Here is a 15,421-nt window from a genome sequence, read left to right on the forward strand (position 1 = left end):
TGTGCTGCGCCTGTTTAACTGGATTGTTGTTGATTTTCCTGGATATTAATCCTCTACCAGTTGCATAGTTTGCACCTATTTCCTCCCATCTGTTGACTGCTACTTCGTTTTGTTGATGGTTTCCTTTGCAGTGCAGAAGCTTCTTAGTTGATGTAATCCCGTTTTTCTATTTTTCATTCAATTTCCTTTTCTAAGGAGTTTTTGCCTGTGCCTCTGTCTTGCAGAATTTCCCTAATATTTTCATCTAGTAACTTAATGTTATCATGTTGTTGACTTAGATCTTTATACCTTATACGAAAATCAGCTCTAAATGCCTTTAAAGTAATTAATTCCCTTTCGATTTATGCTTCTGTGCCCATGGATCTCATTTTCCTGGCACCATGTGTTGAAGAGACTTTTATACCTGGAGTGATTTCAGCTTCTTTGTCAAATATTGGTTGACTGTAGATATGTGGGTTAATTTCTTGGAAACTATCCTGTTCTGTTGACCTGCGTGTCTATTTCGGTGCCAGCTCCAGGCTGTTTTGAAAACTGCGATGTAGTACATCTTAATCTGGTATTGTGATGCCTGCAGCTTCGTGTTTAAGATGCCTCTAGCTATTTGGGGTGCCTTGTATTTCCATATGAATTTTCGCATCCTTTTCCTAGATCCGAGAAGGTCATAGGTGTTATGTTTGGGATTATATTAAAATCTATACATTTTTTGGTAGGTTTGACATTTTGGCATTAATTCTACATGTTGTGGTGTCTCCTGTGCTTTAATGTTTTGTAATATTCATTATAGAAGTCCTTCACATCCTTGGTTACATTTATTGCAAGGTATTTACATTTTTTTTGCTGTTGTGAATGTGACTGATTTTGCACGTGTTCTCTGGTTGACAGGGAATTGTAGAAAGGATATTGACTTTTCTGTCGATTTTATCTCCTACAACTTTGCCAAACCCCCTTGTCAGTTCCAGCCGTCTCTTAGTGGAGTCTTTTGGTTCTCCTACAGAGAACCACGTCATTTATTTAAAAAGCCGGCTTGGCTTTCTCCTTTCCAATTTGTGTCCATTTTATTTCTTTTTCTTGCCTAATGACTCTGGCTAAAACTTCCAGGACTGTATTAAATAGCAGTGGCGAGCCCTCACATCCTTGTCTGGTTCCAGATCTCAGCAGGCATGTCTCTGACTTTCCTGGTTCAGAATGATGAGTTTTCACATACTGCTTTGGCTGTGTTGAGAAATTTTAATTCTGTATTACATTTGTTTAAAATTTTTTTTTATCATGAAAGGATGTTGTATTTTATCAACTGCTTTTTTGTGCCTGTTGAGAAAAGTCATGTGTCTTTTAGTCTTCACATTGTTAATGTTGTGACACATTGCCACACAGCAGCGATAAATCCCCCTTGGGCTGGGTGAATGGTCTTTCTATGTGTTGTTGCAATTGAATGTCTAGCATTGAGCTGTATATTCATCTGGGATATTGGTCTGTAGTTCTTTATTTTGTTACTAAGGTGTTGGTAACCTCCTAGAAGGAGTTGGGGAGGAGTCCTTCCCTTCCAGTTATTCTGAATATTTTGAGCGAAGTCTGGTAGCATTCTGCACTCAAGCAGTCTCTGTTCCTCGGGCTTTTGTTTTGGGGAGTGCCTTTAGCACTGATTCAATCTTCATCTTAGGAATTTGTTTTCTATGTGGTCATGACTCCATTTAGGTTTTTATGTGTCAAGAAATCTAACCATTTCTTCTAGAGTTTCTGGTTTGTTAACCTGCAGATTTTGTACCAATTGTTTGTATGGCTGTTGTTTCCCATTTCATTTCTGATTTTATTAATTTGTGTCTTTGTGGTTAGTTGGTCAAATGGTGTATCAGTTTTTTTTTTTTAAAGCTAGCTTTCCTATTTACCAATCTTGTGCATTGCTTTGTTTGGATTTTTGATTTCGTCCTTGTTTCTTCTTGACTTCTAATTTGGGGTTTGGTTTGTTTCTCTTCCAGGTCTTTGTATTGGTGATAGATAATTTATTTGAGGCCATTCTGATTTCTTGACAGAGGCACTAATTGTTATGAACTTCTCTTTTTTTTTTCTTTTTAAAAAATTTATTTATTTATTTTTATTTATTTTTTATTGTTAATAACATTGTATTATGTGATACAGTTTTATAGGTGCTTGGATTTCTCCCGCTCCTCCCACAACCTATGAACTTCTCTTAAAGCTACTTCCGTTGGATCCCAGAATTTGTGACGTGTCATGGTGTCTTCTTCATTCCCTCTTCCATTTCTTCTATGATCCACTCTTTGTAGTAGCGTATTATTCAGTCTCCGTGTATTTGCATATTTCCTAGATTTCCTTGAGCTCTCGATTCCCAGCTTCATTCTCTGGTGGTCCTAAAAGGTATATAGTATGATTCCAATTATTTCTTTGAATTTGAAGAACCTTGCTTTACGAGCAGTCCTAGAGTAGGTTCCATGAACTGCTGAACAAATTGTGCATTTTGCATTTGTGGAATGAAATGTTCTATAGGTGTAAATTGGATTCATTTGGTCCATAATATGGATTAGCCCTGTTACTTTGATTCTTTAATTGACACCCCCCCCCCGTAAAAGTGGGATATTCAAGTTTCCCATTGTTATGGAATTGGAATACCATACCCCCTTTAGAATCGGCAATAATTGCTCTTGCTTTGGGTGCTTTCATGTTGACTGTAGTCTCTGCTTGCTGAACTGATTCTCGAATCATTACGTAATGGTGTTCTTCACCTCTTTTTACCAGTTTTTTTTGTTTGTTTGGAAGTCTATTTTATCTGATATTAGAATGGCTGTACCTGGGCTGTTTTTCCTGTCGGCATGGGATATTCCTTTCCATTCTTTAGTTTTCAGACTTTGTGTGTCTTTGTTGGTGGGATGTTTCTTGCAGGTGGCAAGTAGATGGGTCATTTTTTTTTTTTTATTCCATTCAGTCAGTCTGCATTTTTGGAGAGTTTAGGTCATTTTTGTTCTGGGTTATTATTAACTTGATCCTACCATTTTACCAGGAATATTCTCATTATTTCATTTGTGCTTTGTGCCTTTATTAAGATCTATATACCCTGGTGTGTGTGTGTATAATACATATTAGCTTTGTGTTCTTAATGATGATGGTTATTATTCTTTATTTCTGTGTATAACACATCCTTAAGCATCAGTTGAAGGACTGAGTTGATGGTAGCAAGTTCTTCCCCATTCTGTTTAAGGTCTTTATTTTACCTTCATGTGTAAATGAGTGCTTTGCTTGCTAGAGTATTCTGGGCCAACAATGCCTTTTTCAGAACCTGGACTACGTCTCTTCATTCTTGCCAACCTTGTAGGGTTTAGGATAACAAGTCGGTTGTCTGTCTGTTTGGGGGTCCTCTGAATGTTTGCTTTAATCATGAAATTAACTCTTCAAACTTCTTTGTTAACCAGTGGTTCAGAGAGGTGTGAAAGTATTTAATTTGCTTCTTAGAAAAAAATGACTAATAACATTATGAAAAAGACTCAGTAGGAAGGGCAGTTTGGAATTTTTTTCATGACACAAGTGATAAAATGCATGGGCTAACGCAGCAAATGTGTTCTCCAACATGAGATTCTGTTTTGTGTTTGTGTGTTCTTTGAGTTAAATTTTGGAAGGCTTAAATATTTATGCAGGCAACATGTCACTCTTACCATAATTTATTGTCACTTCTAAAGTGAAAAAGTATATGTGTGTGTGTATGAATATGTCCAAGTTCTTGGCTTTTAAAAAAAGTATTTACCCTTATTTATTCACTAGATTATCTTCATTCTCTAGAGCTCATTAAAGATGCACAGGCCCTGAGTCAGAAACCACTTGAGGGTTTTCAGGGGAAGGAACTGAATAAGGGAGTTTGACACTCCTGGAATTCTGTGTTTAACAGCTGCTGGGCATAGCAACAACCCCTCTGCCTGAAGGAGTGCAAGGAAGCCTGTTGTTGCATCCACTGGACTGCTAAAGCTGAGTATTACGTCAGTGCCAGTCACAACACAGCTATAATTACAGAGGCAAGGCGACCGACAGACCGACCGGAACCGACACCCCTACCAGTGCAGCCCCGACCAGCACGTTCACAGAGCTTTTGTAGGGCAGTTGGCAGTGGCTGGCACAGTGTAGCAGCAGAGGCACTACGCGTTCACTGCCCATCTCAGCTGGGCGTCCTGTGCTCGTCTCCCCTCCGGTCTGGCAGTCCAGATAACCAGACTTGGGCCTTGGCAACATCTGTGAGATAACCAGTCTCGGACCTGAATCCCTGGGAACTGGGGACCATTCACGCTGAAGGTCACGTAGAAGGCTCATCCTGCGAGCCCACACAGTCCCATAGCCGAGCAAACAAGGCAGGAGTTACAAAGCGAGAAGCATTGCAGTGGGCAGTGAACCATGATCACTCCATCTTTATTTCAGTTCGACACTGTGACATCACCAGACCCAGCATCCTGGAGAAGCGGGCTGGATGACTCAGCCCGGAGGCCACAGGGAAGCACCAGTTAAAATAGGTGCGGGCCTCCCGAGGGGCTGGGACAAGACTCTGGTGACAAGGGTTAATAAGATCCTAGAATGCTAACTGTCCCTGGTTGCTAGAAAACATCAAAAGAACCCAGAACAGGAAGCAAGTACCGTTCCCACCTCCTACACACTTGCGAGTACTGTGCCTTGGTGGCAACTGCTTGGAAGACACGTGGCAAGTAACTAGACCAAAAAAAAAGCAAATAATATGCAAGCTTTCTGGTCTCTTAACATAGATGACAGAACACTGAAGGGCTAAAAACGAGGCTGGCAAAGCCATTGTTTTCTTTGCTTCTGAGTGGGCAAATTGCATAGAGGTCACTTGGCTGGATTTGGGGCTCCTGCATCTTTTCTTGCAGTTTTGCGACTCTCCACCAGGGGGAGCGAGAGGCCAGTTTGTTTAAGGGTTAAAGTTTAGATTGGATAAAGAGAAGATGAACTGTTGGGGAGGCTACTTGTTTCCTTAGAAGCTTGCTGGAATGTTACCTTGTTATTGTCATAGTCGCTAGGGCTGTTATGTCTACGGGCCGGTTAGCTGGCTGAGACTTCGGATACTTCTGTTGTAAGAATCACGGTCTCATTCCAGCTGGCTCAAGAAGAAAGAATTTCATTATCAACACACAGCAAGGAATATCATGGATGTTTCTAGAAGAGAAACAAAGTACAGCCAGGGCTTAACGGGGGCAGGGCTACTCCTTATGCATGATTCATTCTCCACTGTTTATTAAGTAGGCACTGGGGTGCTGGGGCCTCGCTACACAGGGATAGATGAGATGTTCAATGAGAGTTTAAGAAACCCACACACACAAAATACTGTAGACTGCTGTAAGTACTGCGAGGGAAACTGCCCGAGGATGCAGTCACTAAAATGATGTGAAGAAATTAACTTAAATCCGATTTTTGATTTTTTTTTTTTTTGAGAAGAAATAAAGCTGCAGGGAGGAAGAGAGGCGGAGAGGGCATGAGGGCAGAGCTCCCGTGTGCTGTAGGCTTGTCCACGTGCGTGCCACAGCCGCATCTCCTGCGTGGTCTACTGGGGCCACCATTTGCACCTCCCAGGTCTGCATTATGATGGGATGCAGGGAGTTGAAGATGGGACACGGGAGTCTTTAAAACAGGGCTAAGTGCTGCTGCAGAGTCCTCTCGGAGAGCTGTTTGAGTATCCGACAGAATGACTAGGAGCTGCCAGCTGAGGAATGGGCAGGGAGTTTGATCCATCGTAAAGGGTTAGAAGAGGAAGCAGGTAACCATTTCCTGTGCACACATAATCACAAGGTTGGCTTGTTAATTATCTTATTCTTTTAATATGAGCTCAACACACCCATTCATGGTGAAAGGGACTATTCAATCAGAATAGCCAAAACCCTTAGTTGAAGGAATCTGGGAAATGAATACAATTACATCCAGAATAGTTCTCTTATTTTATACGTAGTTTATTCCACTTGATAATTTAAGGCAAGGATTATTAATTTGCTCACAGCTTGTTTCCCAGCATGACTTCCTACGTACTCTGAAGGTGCCTGACCATACCTCGCTTTGCATCTTCACTTGGCAGCTTTCCCGGTTCTTGTGAGAAGTTTATTTTAGGAACCGGCAAATCTGGCTCTGTCTCCACTTGAACATCTCGGAGGCAAAGTGGAGCCAGACACAGAAACGGAGTCCTACCTACCAATGATTGTTGTTTTAAGTCCTTTCATTCAGACCACACTGCACGGTCTGACACGCACATGGACAGGCAATGGTCCGAGGTCTCGTAGGCAATCCTGATTCTCTCTGACAACTCCTAAGTCCTGGGATAATGCTGCGTTAGTGAGATGGCAACTTCCACTCGGGAGGTTATTGACTGGCCCACCACTGCCATCTTCCACTTCCTGGTTTCATATAGAACATTCTACCATTAAAGCCATTGGTTTGATGAAGCTTAGTGATGGTTCTGCCTCATCCATCGATGCTCCTGTGCCCCACGTATTTGGGATAATACACTTCTAGAAAACAGATGTAAATCAAGGGGGTGGAACATAGTCTACCAGAATGAAAGAATGAAAATAAAATAATGAGTTTTTTTTCTAGCTGTGTAAGTCCAGCCAAAGCGTTATTTAAAAACCCTGCCTATAAAGAAAATATTGCACCTAGAATTTTCTAAGAAAAAAAAATCAGAAAATTTGATAGCAAATTTTAAATGATAGCATTGGCAATTTGCTTTTCTTTCCTTTATGAAAGTACTTTTATTTCTCTAAAGGCAGTGAAAGAGAGCTCTCCCATCTTTTGGTTCATTCTCCAAATGCCCGCAACAGCGGTGGCTTGGCTGGGCCAGGAGGTTCAGATTCCCAGGTGGGTGCTGGGATCTCAGCTTTCTGAGCCATCCTTACTGGCACGCAGGGCATGCAGTAATGGGGTATTGGGATAGGAAGAGCAGCAGGGACCTTAACATGAGACTATCATGGGATGCAGCCACCCCCCAGCAGTTTTAACATTTATTTATATTGAAAAGACTGATTTACCTAGAAAAGGAGAGGCAGAAAGATCTTCTACCCATTGGTTCACTCCCCGAATGTCCAATCTGTATCCAAGAGCCTCTTCTTGATTTCCCATGCAGGTGCAGGAGGTCGTGGGCCTTACTCCGCTGCTTTTCCAGGCCATCCACAGGGGGCTGGACAGGAAGTAGAACATCCGAGACATGAATCGATGCTCATTTGGGATCCTAGCACTCGAAGAGGGTGCGGTAAGCCAATTGGGCCATCATGCCGGGCCCACCCTAAGCAGTTTTCAAATCGGATGCCTTCACTCAGAAGTGAAAGTTTTAACGACTTGTACTAGGCCAAAGAATACTTTGTGTTGTTTTTTTTTTTAAAGAATGTCTGACATCTTTCACTGTATTTGCTTTTTTTAAAGCATCATTTTTCTTTGGGTTAGAAAGGGATGGGAAGAAAGAAAGGGAAAGATAATCTATTTTGGGGTTCACTCTCTGAACGCTTGCAATATCTGGGGCTTTCAAGCGACGGGCACGGACCCCAGTGCTAGAGGTACCATTTGCTGCCTTGCAAGGCGTGCACCAGCAGGAATCAGGAGTTGGGACTCCCCACGTGATGCAGGCATCCCAAGGGCTGTCTGTCGCACCTGCTGCACCCCTCAATCCTCACTGGCAGCTTTTACTCAAGCGCCCACTCGTGCCTTTGTGCTAATTGTTGAGCTATTCCCAGAGAAGTAGCAGGCATCTTTGGTCCTAGCCAGTTGTGTTCCATTATCTGTAGGAGTTTTCTTGGTTTCTACAAGTTAGTGGCTGGCAGGACTGCCAAAAGATAAATCACGTTATGAAACATTCCATTCCTCAGAACTAACAAATATTTTATCTGGATACATGAGCAAGACTCCCATGAGCAAAGAATCATCTAAAATGAACTTGATTTTGTCCAGGAAGGATGAGATGCAATACTCAGAAAAGGATTGTACTATACACAAGATGGTAGATGTTCATTTTTCAATGCTGATAGTTTTATGTTCAGCTCACGGAGGTGTGAAGAAAAGGATTGAGCCTAGGACAACTTTTGAAGGTTTTTTTTTTTTTTTTTCATGTCTCAGTGACTGATGAACATGACAGGCCAGAATTCACCTGCCAACTCTAAGGATCATTAGTGTGTCGTTAAGCTCTTTGTGCCTCAGTGGCCAAGCCTATAAAATGGGCATCATTCCAGCATGTACACACCTAAGATTATGATGATAATGGAATAAGATCAGGTTGCTGAAGTACTTGGTGTGTAAATAAACGCCTTTTAAACAATCATATAGCATTACTAATGGCCTGTGATTTTGTTTGATCACTTCTCTTTAACAGGGGGCATCTCTGGTGCTGTGGTTCTCAGCTGGGATTGAACTTGACCTCAAAGCCAGGGGAGACTTGGCAGTGTGCGGAGAGATGTGGAAAAGTGGTGCTACAGGTGTGTAGTGAGTGGAGCTCAGACAGCAGAGCCGCTGACCGTGCTGCAGTGCACAGGGAGCCTCCTACACACCCACCAGTGTTCATGTTGCCGAGACCGAGGAAGCTGTTCCAGGATACACTTTGTCACTGTTTGTAGCTGAAGTTTCAACTTCATGTTATGTTCCCTGACGCAGTCTGGGTACTTCCCTCCAACTGTCCCCGCTGGAGAATCTTGAGGGCAGATTCCAGGCCCCTTCCATCAGTGCCTGTTTGCTGCAGTGTGTTTTAAAGCTCCACAAGAAAGCTGTGCCTGTCTGTTGTGCCTGGTGACCACATCCTCTGAACTAATACCCAGAACATCAGTGCTGATGGGGGATGAGAATATGCACCTGGTAGCAGTCAGCACAGGTTTCGGATTTGAAAAATCCCCCATTGGACAGCTGCGGAGCTGTCACAGGGCGGTGACTGTGAAGGGCCTGGCTTAGACAACGGCTCCAGTAGTGAGAACCTTCCAGGGCTTCCTGTTGTGGAGATGGTCACTTCCTCATGAGATGCTCAAAGGATTAACTTAAATCATGATGTGCTTAGAAGTGACATAGTGACTTTCATTGCAGACAATTCATTTCAATGACAAAAAGCTTAAGAACATAACTAGTTCTGTCTTATCCTTTCTTCTCGTTACATCTTTCATTCATGCTCCCTGGAAAGTAACAAAATGAGACAAGGGAGCCAAAGAGAGACATTAAAATGGGATTTTTTTCCTATTCCCCAAATAGGAGAATTTAAAGCTTTCTTCCAAGCTGATCGCGTTTGTTCTTGCAGCCCTCTGGCAGGAGGAGGCATGGGAGCTTGGACTTGTTTCTGGGCTCATCTTCAAAATATCGAATGATCTCTCAAATACTTTCTCCATTTCTTGTGACAAGAAAAAATAAACCATGATCGTAACTTGCAGCTTCTTCCTCTTTCCCTCTCTAAAAATGTATGAAGGATGCTTCCTAAACCTTGAGTCCAAGGCCAACACACAGCAGTGCAGGACGTAGAAAAAGGCAGTCTGTAACATTAGATCTGATAAAATGGGGATTGTGTGTGTGTGTGTGTGTGTGTGTGTGTGTGTGTGTGTGTGTGTGTGTGTGGTGTGAGAATCCATATACACACATGCCTGTCAAGCATGAGGGTCAAAGAGAAAATGTGAAATTCCACTGGCTTGCTAAGCCCTGCCTTAGTGAGGACTCTATTTGGGTGGCAGAAAGTCCTGGGTCTAAATCCGAGGGAAGACCCTGAGGAAGAAGTGTGGAGGGCTCTTCTCCCTAAAAGAGGTTGGAGCCCATCACTGTGTCCAACCAGGCAGCCAGCAGAAGGGGAAACAAATCATTTCTTAAGAAAGAAGGAGCTTGTTTGCATCTGAACTGTACTTCCCCTCCCTTCTCCCTGCTATTTGCTTCCTCCTTCCCTTTTCTCTGTCTGATACTGCTCACTCTTTGTCATCCTGCCTTTCAAATAAATCTTTTTTTCTTTGAAATTCCAGAGGGACCTGAGGGTGATGTTTTATTTGAGCTGACTATGCTTAACTGATTTGATATTTGAACAGATGTTTGAAAGAGAGGAAAAAAAAAATTAACCATGAAGAATTAGGGAAGAACAATGTGGGAAAGTAGAACAGCTAAAACTAAGGTCTCGACTGGATGTATCTATTCTCTCTCCCTCCCTCTAAGAACAACAACGGCAGATCATTGCAGCAGAAGCAGAAAGAAGTTGGGGAAAATGGTGAGAGTGCAGTCCAAGAACAGTGGCCTTTACCCTGAAGGAGAGGAGAAAGCTTCAGAGGGTGTGGGGACAGGTGTGATGGAGCAGAGCTGCATTTCAGCAAGCTCACTTGGGTTGCTAATTTGAGATGCCTTGGGGTGGGGAGGGAGGGTGGGGCAGTAAATTCCCATTGGGAGGCGTGTCAGTTATCTGAGCCAGAGGTGAGGGAAACTTAAGCTCAACTGGTGTCAATCCCAGTTGGAGGAAGTGGTTCGATTATGCAGAGAACTTGGAAGAGAGTCAAATCAGGCTTTCTGAGACAAATGTGGACTGCAAGATGAAGGCAGCAGATGAGCAATGCTATGGCCCCAACATGTTCAGGGAAGGGCAAGAATGACGTCAGCTAGACCGTTGTGACAACAGTCAAGGCCTGAGGGAAGTGGTGCCGGGCAGTGCTGCAGTGTCTGACTCGGCAGCTGAACTACCATCTTTTTCGGACTTCTTTTTGGTGTCTCTTCCCAATTGTTACTGTAGTCCTTAAGTACAGAACTACAATAGTTCATCCACCTGCTGTGGATTTAGTTGTTTACTCCCCAAATTTGTATGTCCTAATACCCAGTGCCTAAAATGTGGCTTTACTTGAAACTAGGGTCATTTCAGATAAGATTCAGATGAGGCCATCAGGACGATCCCAAATCCAGATGACGAGGGCCTAAGATGGAGACTGAAGCATCGCGTGTGAGTCAAGGAGAAAGGAGGAGCCACGTGTGCCTGCAGGGAGGAGAGGGACCAGAATAGAATGTCCTGTGTAGTCATCTTCTGACAAATTGATGTTGTCAGTATCTGACAGGCTTTAACCCCGAGGAACTGTGGGACAACGATGCCTGTTTTCTGAGACATCCGCTGCTTAGTCCTTTGTTAATTCCACCCTAGCACAGGGCGCATAGCGTGCGCTGGGCCATCTTTCTGATGGGGGACCCTCTACTCGTTGACAGTGGAGGCCCAGTGTTCTGGATCTCTGTGGTTGCGTCTGAAGGAATGTGAGAACTGACCTTCCTCAGTCACCTCGGTCTCCTTGGCTGGGCTGCAAACTCGGTCGACATGACAGATTAACAAAGGGGAAAGCATAGGCAGCGGCTTCATGTTACCTATGAAAGAAGTGGCATAAGTTTATTTTATTGAAACACCTTTGAAATCCACGCATTGTATTTTCCATGAACATTTTGAACTTCACCCTCCTCCCCAAGGCTGAATTACTCATCTACCTGGGCACAGGAGACAGGACAATGAAATTTGAAGAAGTGTCAGATGATTGAAGATTTCTTGGTATATTGAGTTACAGAGAGGATAGGGGCTTGGCACTCCTGAGGAGAGACTGTGGTACAAATGACAGATTGAGGGAGGGAAATGGAGGGTCAATAAAAGTTTGCTTGCTTTCAGACCAAACGTTTCATGAACTGGTGTTGCGCAGTGAGCTAAGCTACCAACCACAGGCTGGCATCCTATATTGGCATGACGGTTGAAGGCAGTCCTGGCTGCTCCACTTCTCTTCCAGCTTGCTGCCAGTGTGCCTTAGCAAGCAGGGGCAGCCCCGATGCTTGGTCCTTGCTGGATAATCCGGGGAGAGACTCCAGGCTCCTGGCTCAGCCTGGCCCAGTCACAGACATTGTGGGTATTTGAGGGAAACGGACCAATGCTTGCTCGCTCGCTCTCTCTCTTCCTCTCCCACCCTCGCCCCACCACATGCTTCAAACATTTAATTAAGAAAGTTGTCACCTTGCAATTCCCTCTCCTGGGATCCTAGAGGTAATCCCTGTTTGATAAGACTCCTGGATGAGTCTGATGAGAAGCAAATTCCCTTTGGAGAGTCGCTGTAGATGATGAGCTCCCAGAGACAATTCGGCCTTCCTCTGTTCAAGTGTTCTCAGTTGAGTGAAAGCCAGCGCACTATAGCACCATCCTTCATCTACACAGTGGGTACTGGTGGAGTTTTAGAATTAATACATTCATAAAATATTTAGTGAAGAAAATAATAGTTAAATAGTGAAAGGAACTATTGGGGTTTTCTGCAAGAGAATGGTTGAGCATCTGTAGGGGGTAAAAAGCCTGGTCAGTACAAAGTTGCTGCCAGTTCTAAAACATGAGGAAGTGCCCCATCTCAAGGGACTAGAGAGAGAAGGGAGGAGGTACAAGGGGTGAGAGAGGGAAAGAGAGCGACAAGGAGCAGAAAGATTGCAGAGGTCTTTGCAAATTCTGCACTGTTACAGGCTGGAGAGTTCTGTGTTCACGGGAGTGTTTTCGTGATGCTCCTGGACAGTCGGCCAAGATGACCGGGTGCGGGGAGCTGCTCTGTTATCGCCGTTTGGGGGATTGTGGTTGGGAAGACGAAGTAAAAAAGGAGCAAACATACAAGGAAGCTTAGCAAGGTGACAATGTTGGAACAGTCCAGAATTCAACAGTCACGGCAGAAAGATGGTGACCACATGAAGACATTCCTGATGACAAAGTGACCAAATGATATCACATTGGTTATTTTTTTTTCTGATTTGCAAAGCACATAAAACTTAAGTTCTACATATTCATAATAGAGACTAAAATCTTCTAATATTTACTTTCCGTTGCTGGTCTCCAATAGCTAAACATGCCTTTGATGCATATTCTGCTAACAGTTGTTACCCATCGGTGTGCTTCTGTAGGTTGGCATGGTTATTTTCAAAAGACTCTAAGTATAGGAATGATTCATATTTGACTTAGATGTGTTACTCTAACCCCCAGAGCAAGTGAAATATTTTGCACACATGCGAATGATTGCTTTTCTGGGGAATAAAAAAGCACCCCTGTTTGTAAACCTGCCACATCACACCCCGAAGGTGTGTACTGGGATTGGTCCAGAATAGAACAAGAGAACAGAGATCTGGTGGGACAGGTAACATGAGGAGCTTAGGTTAAGATGGTACTAATAGTTGAAACTAACCCAGGTTTCCTTAACTCAAATTGGGATGAAAAACTAAGGTTCACGACAACAGTGTTTTAAGAATTAGAGGAGAAAATAATTTCAGCTAATATCTGACTTTGAAGGGTAAGATTGTCACGACTATGCTTTCAATTTCTGGAGACGCCAACTCCATGATGAACCTCTAATGAAGGATTTCGTGGTATCTTTTAAAAAGAAGTCATGCGGTCACTAAAACTGTCTTTTCTGACTTCTTTTCTCTCATGTAAAGCAGGGATTCTCAGTTTTAGCAGTATTAAAATTGTGGGCCAGAAAATTCTTTGATACTGGGGACTGCCCTGTGCATTTGAAGATGCGTGCTTAGCAACATTTCTGGGCTGGACCCAGTGGATGCCAGTAGCAGCCCTGATCCAGTTGTGACAACTGCTAACTTCCGCACAGATTGTCGCTCATCCCGTTGGGATAGTTGGTGATCTGGGACTAGTGGAGGCCCCTCACGATACACTGAGCACAGTTCAATGGGTTTGGCACTTGCAGATGTGAGCGAATGGACAGAAACTGGGAAGTCAAGTGATTCTTGGTACTTTGTTAGCTCAATCTGCTGTGAGTGTGCCCACCCTTTCTGTTCAATCTGTTGTAGTGGGCTATGATAATGGGATCGTTATCCCTTCTAGGAGCCTATACTTTGAAAGAAACAGGAAATTTAAAAGCACCGTGTTCCGTTGGTGGACATGACAAACGTCTAATGTCACCAAATCATGCTAGTGACCTCGAGTGTTTTTCAGTTTGACACATGAAACGTATCTTTGGGCCTCGCAGACACCTAGGAAAGGAGGGAGAGCAAATCCTCCAAGGCACATCTCGCAAGATTCCCTCCTTGGAATTCCCAGATGGCTGGAGTGGGTCAAACAGCGGGGGACAGTGGAAATGCACCCCCAACTCTCACTGGACTGCCAAGAGAAATATGACGATGCGTTTCTGGCTCTTAACCCCCAGCTCTATGATCCCCAGTCATCTTTTCCCATAGTCTATATTCTTCATCAAATTTATTGCAAAAGGATATACATTTTAAGTTTTTTCAGACATTCATTTCCTAATGAAGGTTCCTGCATGTAAAACTATATATTTACATTTTTGTCTTCCTAATCGGGCCCTTGTTTCCAGGGGCCCACTCGGGGAAGTGAGGATGAGTGGAAGGTAGCGGCTTCTCGCCCTGCGTGCCTTCCGTCACAGCCTGACATCTGCCTCGTTCTCTTGGGCAGTGTTAGTGTTTCGTTTTCGTGCCTTTTGGTGGTCACAGCGGTGACTTTTGTGCATCTATTTCCTCTTTATTTCTTCTGCTTCATGCTCCACAGGAATTTGTTTTCTTTTTGGTTATGTCTCCAGCACTTAGAATAGTGGCTTGTCATGTGTCCTAAGTCTTTTTTTTTTTCCCTAGAGATACATTTGTGTTTATTGGAAAGTCAGATGTGCAGAGGAGGAGAGACAGGAAGATATTCTGTCTGTTGATTCTCTCCCCAAGCGGCCGCAATGGCTGGAGCTGAGCCAATCCGAAGCCAGGAGCCCAAGCCCCTTTCAGGTCTCCCATGTGGATGCAGGGTCCCAAGGCTTTGGACCGTTCTTGACTGCTTTGCTAGGCTACAAACAGGGAGCTGGATGGGAAGCATAGTTGCCAGGATTAGAACCGGCACCTGTATGGGATGCTGACACATTCAAGGCGAGGACTTTAGCTGCTAGGCTACTGTGCTGGGCCCTGTCCTAAGTCTTTTTACATGAGGTTCTGTAGCTCCCTAACCCTATGACCTAAGTGCTGTCTTTATTCCCACAATATAAGTGATACAGTCATAGACTAAGACACCTTGATCAAGGTGGCACATTGAGAACTGGTGACACCAGCATTTGGACACAGATCTGCCCGGCTTTCAGGATCTCAGGCCCTGCAGCCTCTTTTCCATCTGCAATGTTTCAGTTGAAACCAAGTCAATTTCTCAATGGTCAGATGACTTTTTCTGAAGTCTTTGATCACCAGTGGGGTTTGTCCTTTTGTCCCGGGGTAAAGCCAGGAGAAGCCACGGTAGCCGGGCAGTTGGGCGTGTAAGCGTGGATCTGGAATCCTTATTACTCAGAGGGCTGGGCTCGCTTGTTCCCTTGAATACATCCTTCTGGGTGTGGTGGTTTGACTAGGGAGAGGGCAAACAGGAGGGCACTCAGAAGCAGGGCAAACAATAAGGAAGAAATGGAGCCAGCAAATGAATGTGTCAACAGATCTCTGAATGGAGAAAGGAATAAATGAATTG

General features: G+C 43.8%; 1 protein-coding gene across 1 annotated transcript in view; it reads left to right on the top strand.

The window, feature by feature from the left end:
- The first annotated feature begins 7,011 nt into the window (after window positions 1-7,011).
- Window positions 7,012-15,421, top strand: part of LOC121158219 (endoplasmic reticulum metallopeptidase 1-like) — a 36,553-nt gene continuing 28,143 nt past the window's right edge. Inside the window, exon 1 of the mRNA XM_040982879.1 lies at window positions 7,012-8,447. The gene's annotated coding sequence lies outside the window, so the exon portion shown is untranslated. The remainder of the gene's footprint in view (window positions 8,448-15,421) is intronic.

This window comes from Ochotona curzoniae, unplaced genomic scaffold (genome assembly GCF_017591425.1).
Source record: "Ochotona curzoniae isolate NIBS_2020 unplaced genomic scaffold, NIBS_Ocur_1.0 contig_3653, whole genome shotgun sequence".
In the NCBI taxonomy this organism is placed as follows: domain Eukaryota; kingdom Metazoa; phylum Chordata; class Mammalia; order Lagomorpha; family Ochotonidae; genus Ochotona; species Ochotona curzoniae.